We start from the raw sequence: 23986 nt of genomic DNA on the forward strand, positions 1-23986 counted from the left end.
GATCTAAAATCGGTCTGAAGGTTCCCTCTTTTTTGGGAACCACGAACAGATTTGAATAAAACCCCTGCTCCTGTTTTGGAACTGGACAAATTACACCCATGGTATAGAGGTCTTTTACAAAAGCCTGAGCGAAGAGAGAAAGTCTGCCCCCTACTAGATCTGGTCCTGGATCGAGGGCTGCCTCTTCATGCTGTCTTGGTAGCAGCAGCGGGCTTCTTAACTTGTTTACCTTTATTCCAGGTCTGGTTAGGTCTCCAGACTGACTTGGATTGTGCAAAATTCCCCTCCTGCTTTGTGGCGGAGGAGGAAGTAGAGGGTCCACCTTTAAAGTTTCGAAAGGAACAAAAATTATTTTGTTTAGCCCTCATCTTAACAGTCTTGTCCTGAGGAAGGGCATGACCTTTACCTCCAGAAATGTCGGAAATGATTTCCTTTAGTTCAGGCCCGAATAGGGTCTTACCTTTAAAAGGAATAGCTAAAAGATTAGATTTTGATGACACATCAGCAGACCAAGACTTAAGCCATAAGGCTCCACGCGCTCAAATGGCAAAACCTGCATTTTTTGCCGCTAATTTAGCCATTTGAAAAGTGGCATCAGTAATAAAAGAATTAGCTAGCTTGAGAGCCTTAATTATATCTAAAATATCATCTAATGGGGTCTCAACCTTAAGAGACTCCTCTAGGGCCCCGAACCAAAAAGCTGCTGCAGTAGTAACAATGCGCGCTATAGGTTGTAGAAGAAAACCCTGATGAATAAACAATTTCTTTTGAAGACCCTCTAATTTTTTATCCATAGGATCTTTGAAAGCACAACTGTCCTCAATAGGTATAGTTGTACGCTTAGCCAGAGTAGAAATAGCTCCCTCCACCTTAGGGACCATTTGCCAGGTATCCCGAATGGTGTTAGATATGGGAAACATTTTCTTAAAAGTAGGAGGGGGAGAGAACGGAATGCCTGGTCTATCCCATTCCTTAGTAACAATGTCCGAAATTCTTTTAGGGACTGGAAAAACATCAGTGTAAGTAGGTACCTCTAGATATGTATCCATCTTACACAATTTCTCTGGTGGTATTACAATAGGGTCACAATCATCCAGAGTCACTAAAACCTCCCCGAGTAACAGGCGGAGGTGTTCAAGCTTAAATTTAAAGACCGTCACGTCCGAGTCTGTCTGAGGAAACACATTTCCTGAATCTGAAAGCTCTCACTCAGACAGCAATTCCCCTACCCCCAATTCAGAACACTGTGAGGGTACATCGGAAATAGCCAATAAAGCTCAGCATTTACTCTAATACCGGACCTACTGCGCTTACCCTGTAAACCTGTTTAGATAATACCTCTGTAAGGGTAGTAGACATAAATGCAGCCATATCTTGCAGAGTAAAAGAATTAGACGCACTAGAATTACTTGGCGTCGCTTGAGTGGGCGTTAAAGGTTGTTACACTTGGGGAGAATTGGAAGGGATAACCTGATTCTCTTCAGACTGAGAATCATCCTTAGACATACTTTTATCACCTAAAATATGTTCTTTCCAATGTAAGGCCCTTTCAGTACATGAGGGACACAATGTAAGTGGGGGTTCCACAATGGCTTCTAAACACATAGAGCATTGATTTTCCTCAATGTCAGACATGTTGAACAGGCTAGTAATAACCACAAAAGGTCTTGAAAACACTTTATTTAATGAAAAAAACAACAATTTTGAAAAACTATACTGCGCCTTTAAGTAGTAAAAAAGCGCACAATTTTTCCAAATTTGCTTTAAAATGTTATAACTCTCACAATTTTAGCATATATGTGTCTTATCTTGTAACCTAAGATTGCACCACAAGTAAGGGACAAATTAACCCTCTATGGGAAAAACGTTGCCCAAAAACATTATAAAAAATAGATTAGCAACCCCCTGCCCTCAGGGGTCTGAGAAATCTCACTATAACTTTGTTAGGCTATGTCTTCAGTTTGGGCCCACCGGAGCTGAAGTTTGCGGCCTTCATATGAAAATCAACTGCGCATCTGAGGCATGAAAATTAGGCCCCGCCCATCCTATGCGATGTCTCTCTGCCTAACAAAAACCACTGTAAAGCGGTATAGGAACTAGCCATGTGGGTTTTTTGTATCCCCAAATAAACATATAAGCCATGTGAAACCCTCCAGTACCATTGAACATAAAAAAATGTTTCATCATAAAAACGTTATGTTGCCAGTGTCAACCATGCTGCCATTCCTTTGCTGCATTCTAGCCCATACACAATAATATACAGGTCCCAGTAATACCCCTTCATATATGTAGGATTACTGCTTACCCCTTTCCTCATGGGAACTATGTCAGCCTGTTCTGAAATACCACAGTCTCTCCAGAAATAAATGACTGAACATACCTCAATGCTTGTAGCATGAAAAACGTTCCCCACACTGAAGCTTCTCAAGTACTCCTCAGCCATTCTGTGGGAACTCCTCTGGATCTTAGTGACAACTGCTAAGATCATCAACCTCCAGGCAGAAATCTTCTTCCATATGCTGCCCGAGGAAAAATAGCACTCACCGGTACCATTTAAAATAAAAAAGTCTTGCTTGAAGAAACTAAAAACTATCATTTTAAAACCTCTTTCACTTTACCTCTTCCTATTACTAGTATAGGCAAAGAGAATGACTGGGGGTGGAGAGAAGGAAGGAGCTATATATACAGCTCTGCTGTGGTGCTCTTTGCCACTTCCTGTTAGCAGGAGGATAATATCCCACAAGTAAGTATGAATGCGTGGACTCGTCGTATCTAGTAGAAAAAAGATATATATTTATGTTTTAATATGTGTATACACAAATATTAACGCATACTGTAAATATACTGTATATGTTTATGCTCAAATAGATATATATTTATATTTGCTGCCCATCGCTGCACAACGAACCCCCTCGAAGCAATCTTTGAAATTTCTCAGAAAAATGCTCTAATGATAGGCTTACTGTTTGTAAACAAAAAAACTGAAACAATATAATGCCATACTCTCCTTAAATAAAATATTAAACTTTAGTGAGAGTCTTACATTCTTTTTCCATTTAAAGTAACTTCTGCTTTTAGATGTGCCACTAGCTGATATAATTTTTATAGGTTGTTTCTAGTTGTTATTTTATCTTTAACTTTGGTGTTTTTGACATGCAAGCTTTCTCAGGGTTGAAAGCTGGAAAAGAAAACTGTCAAATTATTAGACAAGATAGAAATATGTAACTGAGCATGTAACTGAGCATATCCAAAGCATTATCATTGTCTTTTCAACCACATCATAATATTTCCAAGGGAACAAAGGATAAAATTAAATGAAATGTTTGAACTAAATGTTTTTATGAGTTACTCTTTCACATTATTTTTATCATTCTACTCAAAATGTATGTTTCTAAAAAAATAATATCATCATAAGGTTAATGTCTGCTAGTAGGAAAACAATAAAAGTAGTTTAGCATAGAAGAGAAGAGGAAATACACAAAATTATTCAACTTTTTAAATATGTAAAGCTTAGCTTAGCCTAATGTTGTTATTTTAACTGCTATAATTACATATACATTTATATATTCTGGCAGAAGAGTTGGATTGGCAAGGGTGTGGATATGAGCCTCTGCAAAATAAATGATTCTCTCAGGCTTTAAGGGTCACAAGAGTGTGCATAGAAAAAAAAAAGGAAAAAACAGACTAACCAGTACAGTCATGTTGAAGGCAATGATGTCTGGATATGAAGGTCTTTCTGTTAAGCTTTCCTAACTCAAATCAGCTTCACTACTGGATTTTAGAAGAAAATCTACAGCAAAGTTCCTCATATTCTTTATTGGACCTACATTTTTTTAGAGCTCTGGGTAACCTACAGTTAGCAATTACCTCTTCCTACTTACCATAGAAATGACAATAGGATTTTGTTCTTGTTGCAGAATTTCCAGATAGGAGGTTTAATTTATATTCCCTTTTGTTTTGGTATCTCTTTTACCGAAAGCCTGCAACAGACTTTTACCAAAAACTGACCTTAAAGGGACACTGAACCCAATTTTTTTTTCTTTCCTGATTTAGATAGCGCATGCAGTCTTATGTAACTTTCTAATTTACTCTTATCAATTTTTCTTTGTTCTCTTGATATCTTCATTTGAAAAAGAAAGTCCTGAACCTTGGACAGCACTTGTTTATTGGTGGATGAATTTATCCACCAATCAGCAAGAACAATCCAGGTTGTTCATCAAAATGAGCTGGCATCTAAACTTACATTCTTGCTTTTCAAATAAAGATACAAAGAGAATGAAGAACATTTGCTAACAGGAGTAAATTATAAAGTTGCTTAAAATCGGATGCTCTATCTGAATCACAAAAGAAAAAATGTGGGTTCAGTGTCCTTTTAACCTTGCCATTAGCCATTGTGCAGCTTTATTAAATTAAAAATAAATTAAAGGGTTCACTAATTTGCATATTAAAACACAGCATGAAAACATTATAATATAGATATATGTCCCCTTGAACCCCCTTAGCATGTAAGCCTATGAGCCCAGCTGTTTGTAGATCATCTTCATAAGAGCTGACTACAACAGTGCAACTCTCTGCAGGGTTGTCTACTCACTAGATCCCTATAAATATAACCTTGTATATCATGCCTGTGTTTATAGCGCTACATAATCTGTTGGCGCTCTATAAATAAATGATAATAATAATACAGTAGAGATATTAAACTTAAGACCCTGTGTTCACAAAGGGGCTTTTAATATAAACCACATATCCCCATCATACAATACTACTTTTATTTCTCTGTATGAAGCAAATGTAAGTGTTTTTGGGTGTATATATACAGTATGTAGGCGTCTATCACAAGATGTGAATTTGCTATAAAAAAGTTTACCTAGTCAAGGTATCTGTGAGTGTCATTAAATAATATATATACACATAAATATATATATATATATATTTATATGAAGCTATATTTTTATCAGATATTACTGTAAGATTACAATTCTTACAGATTGCTGAATACACATATCAGAACTCAATGAAGACAAGATGTTTCAAAACTACAAAGAGAACATCTGTTCCCTAACTAGAAAGTAGCAGCTTCAAAAGATTCCTTACCTCATCACTTAATGAGATTAGATCTTTTCAAACAAGATAAACATGGTACCTAGATCAGGATGCTTCCTGGGGTGAGAGGGACGCTGAGTCTGTACTTTAGTGGAGACATTCTCAGAATCCCAGCATATTGTAAGTTAACAGATACATGTGATAACCAACATTATGACTCACTAGTATTTGAAGTCCAATACACATTATACGTCTGGAAAATTTGCTAGCTCAAGATATGACATGGGAAGCTAAATCTCAAATAAATTATTTGTGCCTAATCTTCATAATAATTTAAAATACTCAGATCATATTGAAAAAATCTATAAATATATGCATTGATCTGAAAATTAGACTACATTGAATAAATATCTACTGTATTGAATAATTAGCTGCATTGATGGATTTAAAATGTTTAACCAACTTACTTTAGAATGAATACCATTTTCTTTCTTTCTTTCTTTCTTCTGATAAACCAGTGAGATTCCAAATATGAATGAATACAGATGCAATAAGTTATCCTATTAATATGTCATAGAGGTCCATATTTTAAACATTGTTGAGACATGTGCCATAATAAAATTGAATATATATAGTCAATACTAATAATATATATATATATATATATATATATATATATATATATATATATATATATATATATATATATATATATATATATCTGTCATGATCAAATTGCTACAGAACTCTATTGCAGGTGCGTTTGATATTTAGAGATATACTCAAAATTATAGCAATAAAACACCAAAATATGAAATTAAATATTGTCAGAGTTCCTGAAAGATTGACTGATGTCATACTGAAATTATTGGTTCATACTACTAGTCTACTCATAAAAATATGACTTTTAAATACTTCTTTTAAAATATAACATAGGAGGAAATATTATCATATGTATATATATTTTAAATATACACATGTCTGGTATTAAAATACACATGCTCAATTAAGCCAGATAGTCATATATATGTTGTTGACCAGAAAGTTCATTAAAACTAGAAAATATGAGTATATTTAAGTATAGACATTTGATAAAAATATATCCTAAGAAACAGAGGCCTAGATTTGGAGTTCGGCGGTAGCCGTCAAAACCAGCGTTAGAGGCTCCTAACGCTGGTTTTGGCCGCCCGCTGGTATTTGGAGTCAGTGATTAAAGGGTCTAACGCTCACTTTTCAGCCGCGACTTTTCCATACCGCAGATCCCCCTACGCCATTTGCGTAGCCTATCTTTTCAATGGGATCTTTCTAACGCTGGTATTTAGAGTCGTTTCTGAAGTGAGCGTTAGAGCTCTAACGACAAGATTCCAGCCGCCTGAAAATAGCAGGAGTTAAGAGCTTTCTGGGCTAACGCCGGTTCATAAAGCTCTTAACTACTGTACCCTAAAGTACACTAACACCCATAAACTACCTATGTACCCCTAAACCGAGGTCCCCCCACACCGCCGCCACTCGATTAAATTTTTTAACCCCTAATCTGCCGACCGCCACCTACGTTATACTTATGTACCCCTAATCTGCTGCCCCTAACCCCGCCGACCCCTGTATTACATTTATTAACCCCTAACCTGCCCCCCACAACGTCGCCGCCAGCTACTTAAAATAATTAACCCCTAATCTTCCGACCGCAAAGCGCCGCCACCTACGTTATCCCTATGTACCCCTAATCTGCTACCCCTAACACCGCCGACCCCTATATTATATTTATTAACCCCTAATCTGCCCCCCTCAACGTCGCCGACACCTGCCTACACTTATTAACCCCTAATCTGCCGAGCGGACCTGAGCGCTACTATAATAAAGTTATTAACCCCTAACCCGCCTCACTAACCCTATCATAAATAGTATTAACCCCTAATCTGCCCTCCCTAACATCGCCAACACCTAACTTCAATTATTAACCCCTAATCTGACGACCGGAGCTCACCGCTATTCTAATAAATTGATTAACCCCTAAAGCTAAGTCTAACCCTAACACTAACACCCCCCTAAGTTAAATATAATTTAAATCTAACGAAATTAATTAACTCTTATTAAATAAATGATTCCTATTTAAAGCTAAATACTTACCTGTAAAATAAATCCTAATATAGCTACAATATAAATTATAATTATATTATAGCTATTTTAGAATTAATATTTATTTTACAGGCAACTTTGTAATTATTTTAACCAGGTACAATAGCTATTAAATAGTTAAGAACTATTTAATAGTTACCTAGTTAAAATAATAACAAATTTACCTGTAAAATAAATCCTAACCTAAGATATAATTAAACCTAACACTACACTATCAATAAATTAATTAAACACAATTGCTACAAATAAATACAATTAAATAAACTAGCTAAAGTACAAAAAATATAAAAGAACTAAGTTACAAAAAATAATAAAATATTTACAAACATAAGAAAAATCTTACAACAATTTTAAACTAATTACACCTACTCTAAGCCCCCTAATAAAATAACAAAGCCCCCCAAAATAAAAAATTCCCTACCCTATTCTAAATTAAAAAAGTTACAAGCTCTTTTACCTTACCAGCCCTGAACAGGGCCCTTTGCGGGGCATGCCCCAAGGATTTCAGCTCTTTTGCCTGTAAAAAAAAACATACCATACCCCCCCCAACATTACAACCCACCACCCACATACCCCTAATCTAACCCAAACCCCCCTTAAATAAACCTAACACTAAGCCCCTGAAGATCTTCCTACCTTGTCTTCACCATACCAGGTTCACCGATCCGTCCTGGCTCCAACATCTTCATCCAACCCAAGCGGGGGTTGGCGATCCATCATCCGGTGCTGAAGAGGTCCAGAAGAGGCTCCAAAGTCTTCCTCCTATCCGGCAAGAAGAGGACATCCGGACCGGCAAACATCTTCTCCAAGTGGCATCTTCAATCTTCTTCCATCCGGTGCGGAGCGGGTCCATCTTGAAGCAGGCGACGCGGATCCATCCTCTTCTTCCGTTATCTCCCGACGAATGACGGTTCCTTTAAGGGACGTCATCCAAGATGGCGTCCCTCGAATTCCGATTGGCTGATAGGATTCTATCAGCCAATCGGAATTAAGGTAGGAATTTTCTGATTGGCTGATGGAATCAGCCAATCAGAATCAAGTTCAATCCGATTGGCTGATCCAATCAGCCAATCAGATTGAGCTCGCATTCTATTGGCTGTTCCGATCAGCCAATAGAATGCGAGCTCAATCTGATTGGCTGATTGGATCGGCCAATCGGATTGAACTAGATTCTGATTGGCTGATTCCATCAGCCAATCAGAAAATTCCTACCTTAATTCCGATTGGCTGATAGAATCCTATCAGCCAATCGGAATTCGAGGGACGCCATCTTGGATGACGTCCCTTAAAGGAACAGTCATTCGTCGTTCAGTCGTCGGTCCGGATGGATGTTCCGCGCTGGAGGTCTTCAGGATCCTGCCGCTTCGCTCCGGATGGAAGACCATAGAAGATGCCGCCTGGATGATGACTTCAATCGGATGGAAGATCCTCTTCTGCCCCGCTTGGATGAAGACTTTGACCGGATCATGGACCTCTTCAGCCCACGCTTGGGCTTGGATCAGGACATCGGAGGAGCTCTTCAGGACGGATCGGTGAACCTGGTATGGTGAAGACAAAGTAGGAAGATCTTCAGGGGCTTAGTGTTAGGTTTATTTAAGGGGGGTTTGGGTTAGATTAGGGGTATGTGGGTGGTGGGTTGTAATGTTGGGGGGGGGTATTGTATTTATTCTTTTACAGGCAAAAGAGCTGAAATTCTTGGGGCATGCCCCGCAAAGGGCCCTGTTCAGGGCTGGTAAGGTAAAAGAGCTTGTAACTTTTTAAATTTAGAATAGGGTAGGGAATTTTTTATTTTGGGGGGCTTTGTTATTTTATTAGGGGGCTTAGAGTAGGTGTAATTAGTTTAAAATTGTTGTAATATTTTTCTTATGTTTGTAAATATTTTTTTATTTTCTGTAACTTAGTTCTTTTTTATTTTTTGTACTTTAGCTAGTTTATTTAATTGTATTTATTTGTAGGAATTGTGTTTAATTAATTTATTGATAGTGTAGTGTTAGGTTAATTGTAGGTAATTGTAGGTAGTTTATTTAATTAATTTATTGATAGGGTAGTGTTAGGTTTAATTATATCTTAGGTTAGGATTTATTTTACAGGTAAATTTGTTATTATTTTAACTAGGTAACTATTAAATAGTTCTTAACTATTTAATAGCTATTGTACCTGGTTAAAATAATTACAAAGTTGCCTGTAAAATAAATATTAATCCTAAAATAGCTACAATATAATTATAATTTATATTGTAGCTATATTAGGGTTTATTTTACAGGTAAGTATTTAGCTTTAAATAGGAATCATTTATTTAATAAGAGTTAATTTATTTCGTTAGATAAAAATTATATTTAACTTAGGGGGGTGTTAGTGTTAGGGTTAGACTTAGCTTTAGGGGTTAATCAATTTATTAGAATAGCGGTGAGCTCCGGTCGGCAGATTAGGGGTTAATAATTGAAGTTAGGTGTCGGCAATGTTAGGGAGGGCAGATTAGGGGTTAATACTATTTATGATAGGGTTAGTGAGGCGGGTTAGGGGTTAATAACTTTATTATAGTAGCGCTCAGGTCCGCTCGGCAGATTAGGGGTTAATAAGTGTAGGCAGGTGTCGGCGACGTTGAGGGGGGCAGATTAGGGGTTAATAAATATAATATAGGGGTCTGCGATGTTAGGGCAGCAAATTAGGGGTACATAGGGATAACGTAGGTGGCGGCGGTTTACGGAGCGGAAGATTAGGGGTTAAAAAAAATATGCAGGGGTCAGCGATAGCGGGGGCGGCAGATTAGGGGTTAGTAAGTGTAAGGTAAGGGGTGTTTAGACTCGGGGTACATGTTAGAGTGTTAGGTGCAGACGTAGGAAGTGTTTCCCCATAGGAAACAATGGGGCTGCGTTAGGAGCTGAACGCTGCTTTTTTGCAGGTGTTAGGTTTTTTTTCAGCTCAAACAGCCCCATTGTTTCCTATGGGAGAATCGCGCACGAGCACGTTTTTGAGGCCGGCTGCGTCCGTAAGCAACTCTGGTATCGAGAGTTGCATTTGCGGTAAAAATGCTCTACGCTCCTTTTTTGGAGCCTAACGCAGCATTTGATTAAACTCTCGATACCAGAGTTAAATTTATGGTGCGGCCAGAAAAAAGCCCGCGGAGCGTTAACAGCCCTTTTACCGCCGAACTCCAAATCTAGGCCAGAATGTTTTATATATATATATATATATATATATATATATATATATATATATATATATATATAAAATATATATATATATATATATATATATATATTGAAAATGCATTCCAGTTTACTTGTCATCCCCCAGTATTTTGTGCGAGAATTGCAACCTAGAGGTATTTTAGATTATAAAAGAATTTAAAATAGGTATATGCATTCTCAAAAGGCCAATGAGAGACAAGCTCCGATTAAGGGCTTAAACAATTCCTGTTGGAATGATTAGAAGTGAAGGAGTGGCTTATCAATAATAAAAGCTGCTATGCTAGCTGTGAGGGGGGACTGATACAGACTCAGAAAAATGTATAGAGAAAAAACCTCTTGGAGACTTTTTTGGCTGCAGACACACTTGGCTGGCACACACTCACTGGGCAAAAACAGAGATACACACGTTGCACTAGTTTCTCAGACTCCATTTTGTTAGGAGTCTGTCCATCCAAGTCAATAATCAAATGGTGATCAATAATAATATCCAAATCAGTGTGAGATGTGGCAGTTGAGATGAAATAGAAAAAAGTAGAAAAAGGTGGTACACAAATTTGGGTACAAAAATTGTGTAACAATAAAAATAAAGTCTTGATAAAGGCCAGGAGATTAAGGCCGAAACGCGTTGACAGATTTGAGTAAGCATATTACCTGTATATGAACCTAACAGTTGATATAGTCTACATTATTGTTTGTTTCTTTTCACAGGTTTTTTATCCGTATTTTGTTTTTTGTATGTTTTTGATATATATTTTTTAAGTATCATCAACATTTCCCATTTGAACCACATCATCACCACTAATGAGTTTTTGGATATACTCATTCACTATTTTTAATTTTTAATCTTTAATTTTTGATTGGACTGAATTTTTTCTTCAATTAACACATATTTTGGAATTTTTCACATTTTTGACGTTTTATTTTTATTGTTACACAATTTGTGTACCACAATTTTTGTTACCACCTTTTTCTACTTTTTTCTATTTCATCTAAACTGCCACATCTCACACTGATTTGGATATTATTATTGATCACCATTTGATTATTAACTTTGATGGACACGAATTGACTTATATTGACATTGTTATTTCACAAAGACACTTTTCTAGGCCAGATATATCTGTACTAATCAGATACTACAGATATTTCTTCTCCGACGTTGCAACTTTATAACCTTTTACTCTTATTATATACAGCATTGTTTTTAACATGGATCCATGGTATTAATTGTATTTGATAGTTTGTATTTTACATTTTATATGTTATTATTTACCATTTAATGTTATTTTGTATTTAACCAGTATATATTTTTAAATTCATTTAGATATTTTTTAGACCTATCCCTCTTGTCCATATTTACCTCAGCCTTTATTGGCGCTCCCCTCTATTACCCTCTTTATTCTGATATTGTATTATGGGTTCACTAGGGAACCTCCAGAGGAGAGCTAGAGGTATATTCCCTCATTGTTTTGCGCAGGGTACGCCCCACTTTTCTTCTATATATGATGTGTCTATAAAGGTAACTGTTCAGAACTAAGGATTAAATGTTAAATTTTAGTTAGAATTATTGTTGTGTACAGGGAGTGCAGAATTATTAGGCAAATGAGTATTTTGACCACATCATCCTCTTTATTCATGTTGTCTTACTCCAAGCTGTATAGGCTCAAAAGCCTACTACCAATTAAGCATATTAGGTGATGTGCATCTCTGTAATGAGAAGGGGTGTGGTCTAATGACATCAACACCCTATATCAGGTGTGCATAATTATTAGGCAACTTCCTTTCTTTTGGCAAAATGGGTCAAAAGAAGGACTTGACAGGCTCAGAAAAGTAAAAAAATAGTAAGATATCTTGCAGAGGGATGCAGCACTCCTAAAATTGCAAAGCTTCTGAAGCGTGATCATCGAACAATCAAGCGTTTCATTCAAAATAGTCAACAGGGTCGCAAGAAGCGTGTGGAAAAACCAAGGCGCAAAATAACTGCCCATGAACTGAGAAAAGTCAAGCGTGCAGCTGCCAAGATGCCACTTGCCACCAGTTTGGCCATATTTCAGAGCTGCAACATCACTGGAGTGCCCAAAAGCACAAGGTGTGCAATACTCAGAGACATGGCCAAGGTAAGAAAGGCTGAAAGACGACCACCACTGAACAAGACACACAAGCTGAAACGTCAAGACTGGGCCAAGAAATATCTCAAGACTGATTTTTCTAAGGTTTTATGGACTGATGAAATGAGAGTGAGTCTTGATGGGCCAGATGGATGGGCCCATGGCTGGATTGGTAAAGGGCAGAGAGCTCCAGTCCGACTCAGACGCCAGCAAGGTGGAGGTGGAGTACTGGTTTGGGCTGGTATCATTAAAGATGAGCTTGTGGGGCCTTTTCGGGTTGAGGATGGAGTCAAGCTCAACTCCCAGTCCTACTGCCAGTTTCTGGAAGAGACCTTCTTCAAGCAGTGGTACAGGAAGAAGTCTGCATCCTTCAAGAAAAACATGATTTTCATGCAGGACAATGCTCCATCACACGCGTCCAAGTACTCCACAACGTGGCTGCCAAGAAAGGGTATAAAAGAAGAAAATCTAATGACATGGCCTCCTTGTTCACCTGATCTGAACCCCATTGAGAACCTGGGGTCCATCATCAAATGTGAGATTTACAAGGAGGGAAAACAGTACACCTCTCTGAACAGTGTCTGGGAGGCTGTGGTTGCTGCTGCACGCAATGTTGATGGTGAACAGATCAAAACACTGACAGAATCCATGGATGGCAGGCTTTTGAGTGTCCTTGCAAAGAAAGGTGGCTATATTGGTCACTGATTTGTTTTTGTTTTGTTTTTGAATGTTAGAAATGTATATTTGTGAATGTTGAGATGTTATATTGGTTTCACTGGTAAAAATAAATAATTGAAATGGGTATATATTTGTTTTTTGTTAAGTTGCCTAATAATTATGCACAGTAATAGTCACCTGCACACACAGATATCCCCCTAAAATAGCTATAACTAAAAACAAACTAAAAACTACTTCCAAAACTATTCAGCTTTGATATTAATGAGTTTTTTGGGTTCCTTGAGAACATGGTTCTTGTTCAATAATAAAATTAATCCTCAAAAATACAACTTGCCTAATAATTCTGCACTCCCTGTAAATATAACCACATCGTTTGGAGGTTACTGCTGAAATATAATAAATAATAGTGTAACCTGGGATATATATAACATAACTGGAGTAAACCGTTGAGATAATATTTATGGTGATATTCTATTAATAAAAGAACTAACATTAACTGGAGGCACAGCTGAAAGATCATTATTCTTTATCACATTGATATCATATATTTTGTAGTAAAGTTAAAATCGTATTAACGTTTTAAATTAACGAAATACTAAGCCAAAATAATAATGTCTGTTACTAGAAGTGAATCAATTGAATCTCTACCTAATATTGAAATATATTCCCCAAAATCGCCCATTAGTCAGGCAGAAACACTAAAAACAGAAGCCTTTACTCACCTTAAAAATAGATTAAATATAAAGGGAGAATTAGACGCTTATATTAAGATGCTTAAGACTAGTGATGTCGCAAACAGTTCCCCGGAGAACAGTTCCCGGCGATCATAGCTTGTTCGCGTTCGCCGTGGCGGATGAACATATGCGATGTTTGATCCGCCCCCTATTCGTCATCATTGAATAAACTTTGACCCTGTATCTCACAGTCTGCAGACACATTTCAGCCAATCAGCAGCAGACACTCCCTCCCAGACCCTCCCAGCTCCTGGGCAGCAGCCATTTTAGATTAATTCTTTTTTTTTTTTTTTCTTTTTTTACTAATGGTAATTTAATCATAGTGGGCTATTCATTTATACTGTATATTTCAATATATCACCTATTAAAATAGTTATTGAGCTCATTGACAGAAGCGACATTGATGTAAACATTACATTTCATGATGCAGATAAAGGATACTTATTTATCTTGTTATTCTTTAGTACAACTTGGCTCCATTCCATGAGAGCATACTGAAGGAATTTCTTATAGATTTCAAAGTTTTCTTTCTTTTCCCTGTACTTTGCGTCACATGATATATATGTATATGATATACAAACTCTTGCACATGCTTAAAGGGACATAAAACTCAAAATATAATTTTAAACAACTTTCCAATTTACTTCTATTATCAAATTGTCTTTGTTTTCTTGTTATTCTTTGTTGAACAGCAGGAAGGTAAGCTCGGGAGTGTGCATGTGTCTGCAGTACTATATGGCAGCAGTTTTGCAACAATGATATACATTAGCAAGAGCACTAGATGGCAGCACTATTTCCTGTCATGTAGTGCTCCAGACATGTGCACGCTACCTATCTAGATATCTCTTCAACAAGAACAAAGGACATTTGATAATAAAAGTAAATGGGAAATATTCTCTATCTGAATCATGAAAGGAAAATTTTGAGTTTCATGTCCCTATAACAGGAGCTAATGCCTCAGAAAGCATGCACATAAAACCATGCACACTACATGGGCATCTGTCCTTTTAAAGTTGTTTATTTGCACAAGACAAAAGCTTCTGGCATACTCCAAAAGCTAAACAAACAACTTCTATAATTGTGTGAGGCAGGATAAATAAAATGTCATGCACTGCTGCAAACACTACTGCCATAATACATTGCTCAAGACACACTTCTTAGCATATCTAGATTTACTCTTCACTACAATATACAATATATATAATACATTTCTTTTAAACAGCATGTCCTATCACTACTTTTCTGACCTTTTTTTTTTTTTTTATATATTATATTTTATTTCCAACAGAAAAAAAAAAAAAAAAGAACAAGAAAAAAGAGTACAATTGTACAGCTGTGTTACCTTTTGCGCCACGCAGGGCCCCATAACCTATAATTAACTTAAATATAGACAATTCAATCTTTACTTGCAGATAATAAATCGTAAATGTTGGAGTTTTTCCTATATATTTTTTTTAAACACAGAACCAGACAAGCAAAAAAAATAAGACATAATAAAAACAACTCAAAAAAAAAAAAAAGGGGGAAACTCATTCTCTCTCTCCCCTACCCGCCCCTTGGGGTCCCGTCAGCACTGGAGTGTCCGCCTCCTCACTGATTCAAGCCTCATCCCATATCCACACGGTCCTCCAACCAAATACTTGGAAGGTGGCCTGCTAGGACTTGTGATTGAACATAAATGGAGTTTTTCAGTGGCTTGACCAGCGTCTTTTGAGTTTCCGCTGGGAAAGAAGTAATAAACACTTTCCAGTGTTTAATAAAAATAGCAAGTTGAGTATCTGTTGGGTTCTGTAGATTATACTGTTCAAATATAAACTGAGAAGTCTACTCACTCTTCAAAGATTTTATATTTGGGGCAGATTTGGCCTTCCATGTTTTTAGAATTAAATTACGTCCGACCAATATGATCTGGTTAATCATTTTATAGTTTCTAGGCGGATGCTGAGACTTCACCAAGAAAAATATTTCTAATGGTGATATCTCATATTGTATTTTAAGCGTAGCTTTCATCCAATACATTATCTTGGCCCAAAATTGAGCTATTTTGGGGCATATCCAGAAACAATGCAGCATGTCCGCCTTAGTTGCACTACATCTAGAACAGGTGATCGTTGACTTGTACCATTTAGATAGCTTTGCCGGCGTTAAATACACCTTTAAGGCCACTTTGATCTGCGTTTCACGCCAAGTGGTCAGCACCCAGCTTTTCTGAATTACCCTAAAGGTGTTCTTTACCATCTCAGCATCGATTTGTGGAAGAGATTTATCCCATAAAGATACTATATACTCTATTTGGGCTGAGGAAGGCTCAAGCATGAGAAGGGAATAAAATGGGGCAATAGAATAATCCCCTCTTTGAAAATTATTAATACTGCTTTGTACCTCACCAAGTGACCATTCTATCCCATAATAGTTTGTCTTCAGCTCCTGAATAAAATGTCTTAACTGTAATTAAGCATAGAACTCTTTATTCGATAATCCGAACATATTACTCAATTCCCTGAAAGTAACTATCTCTTGATCCGAATTAAGAAGTTGTATCACAAAACCGAGCCCTCGGTCTGCCCAGTCTCTAAAAACCTGCTCTGTGATACCTGGAGAAAAATTGGGATTCCCTATAATCGGTAGATATTTCGATACATAGGGTGAAACACCCAGATCCACACAATACTTTTGCCAGGCAGTTATTATGTTTTTAAAAGTTTCCATCATAAAAATTTGCGTTGGCAATGCGGTAATTGGGCAATGCAATATTGCATCTAAACGAACTGGAGCGATCAATGCTGTTTCCCAGCTTACTGGGGATACCTGTTCTAGTCCTGTCAACCAGTCCACTGCCACCTTAACCCGAGCCGCTTGGCTATAAAATAATATATTAGGCAGTGATAAACCTGCAGCTTCTATCTTGTTCATCAAGCGTGCTACAGAGATCCGAACTCTAGAGCCTTGCCATAGAAATTTGACGCATGCCTTATTATAGCTTATTATGTCCTTTTTATGAATAGGTAGCGGGATATTTTGAATGAAGTAGAATATTTTGGGGAATAAAATAGTTTTTAAAAGCGTGGCCCTAGCTGATAAAGAGATAGGCAATTTTATCCAGTCTTCCATTTTTTTTTTACATTCTGAAAAACATTTATTGTAATTCAGGTTATACCATTCTGAAGGATTTGAATTCAGAGTGAGCCCTAAGTAAGTTATCTGCTCTGTTTCTTTAAAAGGGTGTTTGATAGTATGATCTTTTTTATTTATCCATAACAGTTCCGATTTGGACCAATTAATTCTAAAACCCGATATACTGCCAAAGCTGTTAACCAATTCCAGGAGAAGCGGGAGATCCTTTTTAATATTACTTAAACACAACAGAATGTCATCCGCATACATCAATAATACTAATTTTTGTGCCCCGATTCGAATACCTTCTAATCGTTGACGAAGTATAATTGCGAGAGGTTCCAATGAGATGTTAAACAGGAGAGGAGATAGGGGGCATACTTGACGGGTGCCCCTGTATAGTACTACCAGTTGGGAAAGTTCGCCATTAATAAGCAAAGCTGAGTTTGGGGCGGAATAAATAATGCGAACTACTTCAAGGATATGCCCCCTCATACCAAACTGCTCTAAAGAATAAAATAGATGTTTCCAGGAGACACGATCGAATGCCTTCTCTGCATCGACAGTCAGCAGAGCTAGGTCTGACATCGCTCTGTGACTAGCCGTTCTAAACTTATTCCAAAAATAATCAATTAGAGTCAAGATCTTGCGAGTATTTTTGGCCGGATTCCTCCCTGCCATGAACCCGGCTTGATTTTCATGAATTATTAAACCGAGATGGGGTTTTAATCTTTTTGCCAAAATCGATGTAAGCAGTTTGTAGTCCGCATTGAGAACTGATATAGGTCTATATGACCCAGGTAACTCTGGATCCTTATTTTTTTTTTGGAATTAAAGATATTACCGCCGCCGCAAAATAGGAAGAGCATTTATTATGCTCAATAAAATAATAGTTAAATAAATTTACCAATGTTGGGGCAATTTGTGTCTGTAGAATCCTATAAAATTCCAATGGTAGACAGTCAGGACCTGCTGCTTTATTAGTTTTGGCAGCTGCAATGGCCTCTATGATCTCCTCAACTGTAATTGGAACATTAATTTCTGCCAAACTCTCCGTAGGTATTTTAGGAGTCTTGATTTTATCCCAAAAATCGCCTTTTGTTGTACCTTGCTCCTCAGAACTATATAAGTCGGTAAAAAATTCATAGAATACTCTGGATATATCTGTACTACAGGTAAATCTCTTGGAATCTTTTCTAATAGAGGTTATCTTACCACTACCTTTGGTCTTAATCAGCCTTGCCACAAATCTAGCAGACCTACCCACTTGACCACAATAAAGGGCTTTTTGTTTTTGTATATCTGCCCTGGTCTTCTGTTTAATGAAGACATCTCGCAAAGATTTAGCTGCTATATATCTCCTCCAGTGCTCACAAGAGCGCAGACCTAAGTATGTTTTATACACGTTTTTTACTTGACGTGACAATTGCATTTCCTGTTGCCTGGATTTCCTTTTCAGTTTACACAGATATGCCTTTACCTTACCCCGCAGTACAGCCTTTGCTGCTTCCCAAAAGACCTCCGGCCTGTTAACATAATCTCGGTTAAAACCCACATATTCTTGCCACTGGTTAATCAGCCAGTTATTGAATTGAACATTATTCATCAGATATTTTGGAAAAAAAATGGAGTGCTTCCCAGGCCTGTCTAATCGTAGTGATTTGCATGCTAACGTTATTACAGCATGGTCTGAGATCACTATATCTCCAATCTCAGCTTCCCAATCAAGGCCAATCAAAGACTCCGCAATCAAAAAAAAATCTATCCTAGATAATGCCTGCTGACCTTTGGACATACACGTGTAGGCTCTCGAATCGGGATTCTGTAACCGCCAGATATCAATTAGGCCCAGTTGTGAGCATAATTTTTGAAAGATACGAGTCTTCCTATCCCGCAAGGGGCAACCCATTTTTTAACTCTGTCTAAGGAGGGATCTGCTATTAGATTGAGGTCCCCTGCAATAATAATATTCTGTCCAACAAATTTATGTAAATATAACACCAAGATGTCCCAAAATTCTCTATCTATATTATTAGGACCGTAAATATTGCATAACACGTATCGAACCTTATTACATGATATTTCCAAAATAACAAAGCGACCCTCCGAGTCTATGAAAGAGGAGTCAATCTCATAATCTAGATTTTTCTTAAATAAAATTGCCACTCCCCTCTTACGGGCATTAAAGGGGGCCGCAACTACTTCACCCACCCAATTGGTTTGTAATTTCAAAACTTCGGATGCCTTTAAATGAATCTCTTGTAAGAACACAATATATGATTGGGTTTTAGCCAAATGTTTGATTATTGCTTTGCGTTTAATTGGGGAATTTATACCTCCTACATTCCAGGAGGACAGTTTAAAAGATGCTAACATATCTAATCAGTAAAAAATAAATACATGAGAAAGAACCCCAGAGGGTACCAGGGGGAGAGGGGAGAGCAGGAAGGGAGAGAGAAAAAAAAAAAGGGCAACAACACCCAGATACAAAATTATAAAACGTAATACATATCTTACAATATTAAAATAAAAAGCTTCTACATAATTCCGTGTTTCTCTAAACATCAGCACACCAGTGAATCTAACCATTTACTTCAATGAATATCCAGCGTGAATCTTCCCTTACACGTAAGGTGTGAAAAATATCTGACACAAAAAAAAAAAGAATCCCTCTCTTTCCTATTCATTGAATCCCTAATTCTTTACATAGCGCATTTGTTTCCTTACTGTTATTTGCTGTATAAGAGATACCTGCCTTGGTAATTAGTAGTTTAGCCGGATAAACCAGCCTAACACTGCAATCTGCTTCTAAGAATCTAGAAAAATAAGGGGACATTGTTTTTCTTTTAGCGCTAGTCTCCGCTGAAAAGTCTTGAAAAATCTAAATTTTGTTATTGTCAATATATAATGGACTCATTTTTCTATAGTGTTTCAAAAATAACAGTTTGTCCTGATAATTCACAAATTTAAAAATAATAGGTCTGGCTTTAGATACAGTGTTACTATCTCTGGGCGGACCTAATCTATGCGTTCTCTCGATCAGGAAAGGTGAAATCGGCGGGGGGATCATCAGCGCCTGCGGGAGGGAGACAGAGACAAAATGTAACAAGTCTTGATATTGCACTGATTCTGGGAGGCCAATAATGCGTAAATTATTGCGCCTCGACCTATCTTCGAGGTCTTCTAGGTGTGCTTGCAATTGTAAGATCATTTTCCCTTGATCAGTGATATCTGAGCCTTGAACATCTACTCTGTCTTCCACTTCCGAGACCCTGGTCTCTACCTCCGTGAGTCTCACCGTAAACTGCCTAATTTCTTCTTTTAAGCTATGGATCTCAGTCTTAATTTCAGTTTTAATCAGATCCAATTGTGGGGTCATCAATTTTGCTACTTAAGCAGCAAATTCCGTCATGTCATTAGCACCAGAAAAGGTTGCTCCTCGTTCTTGTGAGGTATCTAATAAGTTATCTGAGTTTTTCATGGTGCAACGCTTATCTTTTTGTTTGGGTGGCATTTTCGGTGAAGAACCTTTGTGGTTCGTGACAAATCTATCCATTCACTGTGATAATGTGTATATGTCGAGTGTACCTGTGACTTGGTGACAATTATGCCACTTAATATTAAATAAGGGAGTTTGTGTTACAAACTCTGAAAGTGCGAGAGAAAAAAAAAAAACCCACAAGGAAACGTGTGTATCAGTGTGGGTGACAAAAAAAATAAATAAAAAAAAAAGGTCAGTGATCATACCAACTGTGCTTAGTGAAAAAAAAAAAAAGGAAAAATCTACATTAAGTCTTATTCAGACTACGAACTAATAAACCACCCTTCAAACTACAACTTGACTTTATGTGACAAGAATTCCCTTGATAGGCAAATCCCCAGGACTTCTAGAGTATTATCTTCTATATCTCTCTATTTAATTTACGGAACTTGCTGTTGTGTTATTCCCTATCCTCCACTAGGTAGAGCCCATCTCAATAAAACTATATATGATGGGGTTAGTAGTAGGCTTTCCCTGTGTTGATCCCCCCTCCTTACTTCCCCTTCTCGCCCTTTCCCTTTTTAAGATCCCTTTCCTTCTTCTTTTTCTTTCTTTCTTACTTCTTACTATATAGATGTTTCTTGATCTACCATATATAGAAAGTTACTTATTGAACTTGCCCCCTTGTTCCTTGTCTTAACTATTTGGTTAATCTTAGAGCACTCAATTGCCCCCCCCTCAAATGTTGCCTAGGGGATGCTGTAAGGGGACACGGCAAATATAAAAAGCAGGTGCAGGAAACTGAATTTAAAGTTTGAATGCGCAAATAATGTTGATAAACTTAAGTTTCACATAAACTAAGCATGCAGAATACATCAGGCAATATACAACTCAAAAGTATCTTAAACAGATCTAAGTAACCCCTCAACTTTAGGTTAAACCATACATTCTGCTGTCTATTTAGCCTTGTCTCCTATGGCAAACATCAAACAACACCTAGAAACGAGACAATAAGACAATAAATGATCAGCTTTTTTTTTTTTTTTTTTTTCCCTTTAACCAGCTTATTATATATGATTCATGAGAGTCCCATCTTTGCAATATGCAAACTCACAGCCCAAGACCTCTCTAACGGGTTTCAAAGTCGTGATAAGTTGTAGAAGTTTATGCAGAAAGTCTAAACAGCCGGGATAATCATAGATACATAGGGAAAACAAAAGGAAACAGAACCTGCTCTCTTGTCCAGGCCTTCGTGCTATCAGTCTTGTGCACTTGTTAAACTAATAACCTGAAAGAAAGCTAGATAGCCTAGCATACCCACTCTGTGCCGTTAGCCAATTGAGGATCTGTAGTGGTTAAGCTGCGCTCCGCTTTGCTTCCAGCACAGTCACCTTTTAGAAGCTATGCCCGACTCTGTCATCAGGCAGCCAGAAACAATCTTGTGAAGATCCAGAACCTTGTACTCCAGCCTGCAATGCTGCCTTCTATTGCTGTTAAGGTGGTTCAAATCCAAACGCTGTGCCGGGAATCCTCAACGCTACAATAGCACTGAACGCTCAGGCCGGTCTGACCCTCCACACCACACTGCCATGCCCCTTGCAGGATCCGCGCTCCGTGAGCTTAATAGAACCAATACCAGGATCGGAGGTGAGTGCGCACAGCTTGTAAGGCTCCACCTCTAGAATACCTCAAAGCATGGAGTTTAAACAGGTAAAGTTTTTGATTTAACAGATTGGGTTTTAAAAGCCAAAAATGATGCGGTTTCGCATAATAGCCTTGCCTCTCACCGAGCCATTCAGCTTATAGTACTTGAATATACTGCAAAGTTTTTCAGACGAGCCCCGCTGTAACTATAGCCGCAATAGCCAATTTTCAAATTGCTTCAGTTTGGAAAGGTTCAGCCAGGTGTCAGTTTTGCCAAGGCTCCGTCTCCCATTTAAGACCTGCTCATAAGGCAGCCGATGTTTGGTACAAACGTAGCAGCTTATCCAGGTGCTCTTAGCAAAAGAGCTTATTCAGCCTCCAGAAGACTTCCTAGTCGTGGTCCAAAGACCCCCAGCCGGTCCTAGCTAGACATCCTAGGACAAGGCTTACTACGAGTGGCTGGAGAATAGTAACAATCCCTTTAGTGAGGAAAACGGAGCTGGTGGTAGCTACCTGCACGCTACCTGCATGCTACCTGCCTGCTCCGCCCCCAGCCGGAAGTCCAGATCCCACACCATCATTTGAGGATTAGCTCACAAAAGAAATCACTGAAGGTGGACCATTTTAGATTCATTCTGATCCTGCATTCTTAGTGAGAGGAGGGATAGTGCTGCTGCTGCTGATGATTTTATAGGGAAATTGATAGCTAGGCTAATGTATTCAGTGTCCACTACAGTCCTGAAGGACTCATCTGATCTCTGCTGTAAGGACAGCACCCCAAAAAGCCCTTTTCAGGGCTACATCAGTCTTTTTTTTTCTTTGTAATCTAATAGCAGTTGCCTGCCTGGCACTGCCAGCCTCTGTGTCAGGCTCACAGCATATACTGTGCCTACTTGCTCAGTGCCACCAGTCATATCTGGTGTAACATTAGTGTAAATTTAAAAAAAAAAACTTTTACATCAGTCTGCTAGTGTAATCTAATTTCAGTTGCCAGGCCAGCCTGCCACTGCCAGCCTGTGTGTCAGGCTCACAGCATATACTGTATCTACTTCCTCAGTGCCACCACTCATATCTGGTGTAACATTAGTGTAAATTTTTTTAAAAAAACTTTTACATCAGTCTGCTAGTGTAATCTAATTGCAGTTGCCTGCCTGCCAGCGTGTGTGCCAGGCCCACTTGCCAACTAGTGCCACCACTCATATTTGATATAACAGTAGTGTAACTATTTAAAAAAAAAAACTTTTTTGACTGTGAAACATCAGTCTGCTAGTGTAATCTAACTGCAGTTGCCTGCCTGCCAGGGTGTGTGCCAGGCCCACTTGCCAACTAGTGCCACCAATCATATTCGTTATAACAGTAGTGTAAATATTTTAAAAAAAAAACTTTTTTGACTGTGAAACATCAGTCTGCTTTTTTGTGTCAGGCTCACAACGTATACTGTGGCCACTTGCCCAGTGCCACCACTCATATCTTGTTTAATAGTAGTGTAAGTGTACATTTAAAAAAATTAAACTTTTTGGATTGTGAAACATCAGTCTGCTTTTTTGTGTCAGGCTCACAGCATATACTGTGCCCACTTGCCCAGTGGCACCACTCATATTTTGTTTAATAGTTGTGTAAGTCTACATTTTAAAAAAAAATGACAGGCAGAGGAAGGCCACCCCGCAGGTGCCGTCGTGGTGCTGTGATTCCCTTTGGCCATAGAATAATGCCCAGTGTTAGGCCACGTACCATGAACACGAAAAGTTCTGATGAAATAGTTGACTTTATAACACAGGATACCCAATCTTCTACAGCTTCTGCTCGTAACCTTGACGCACCATCCACCTCCAGCTTAGCTTCCGGCACCTCTCAAGT

The sequence above is a fragment of the Bombina bombina genome, chromosome 3 (assembly GCF_027579735.1).
Source record: "Bombina bombina isolate aBomBom1 chromosome 3, aBomBom1.pri, whole genome shotgun sequence".
NCBI lineage: Eukaryota > Metazoa > Chordata > Amphibia > Anura > Bombinatoridae > Bombina > Bombina bombina.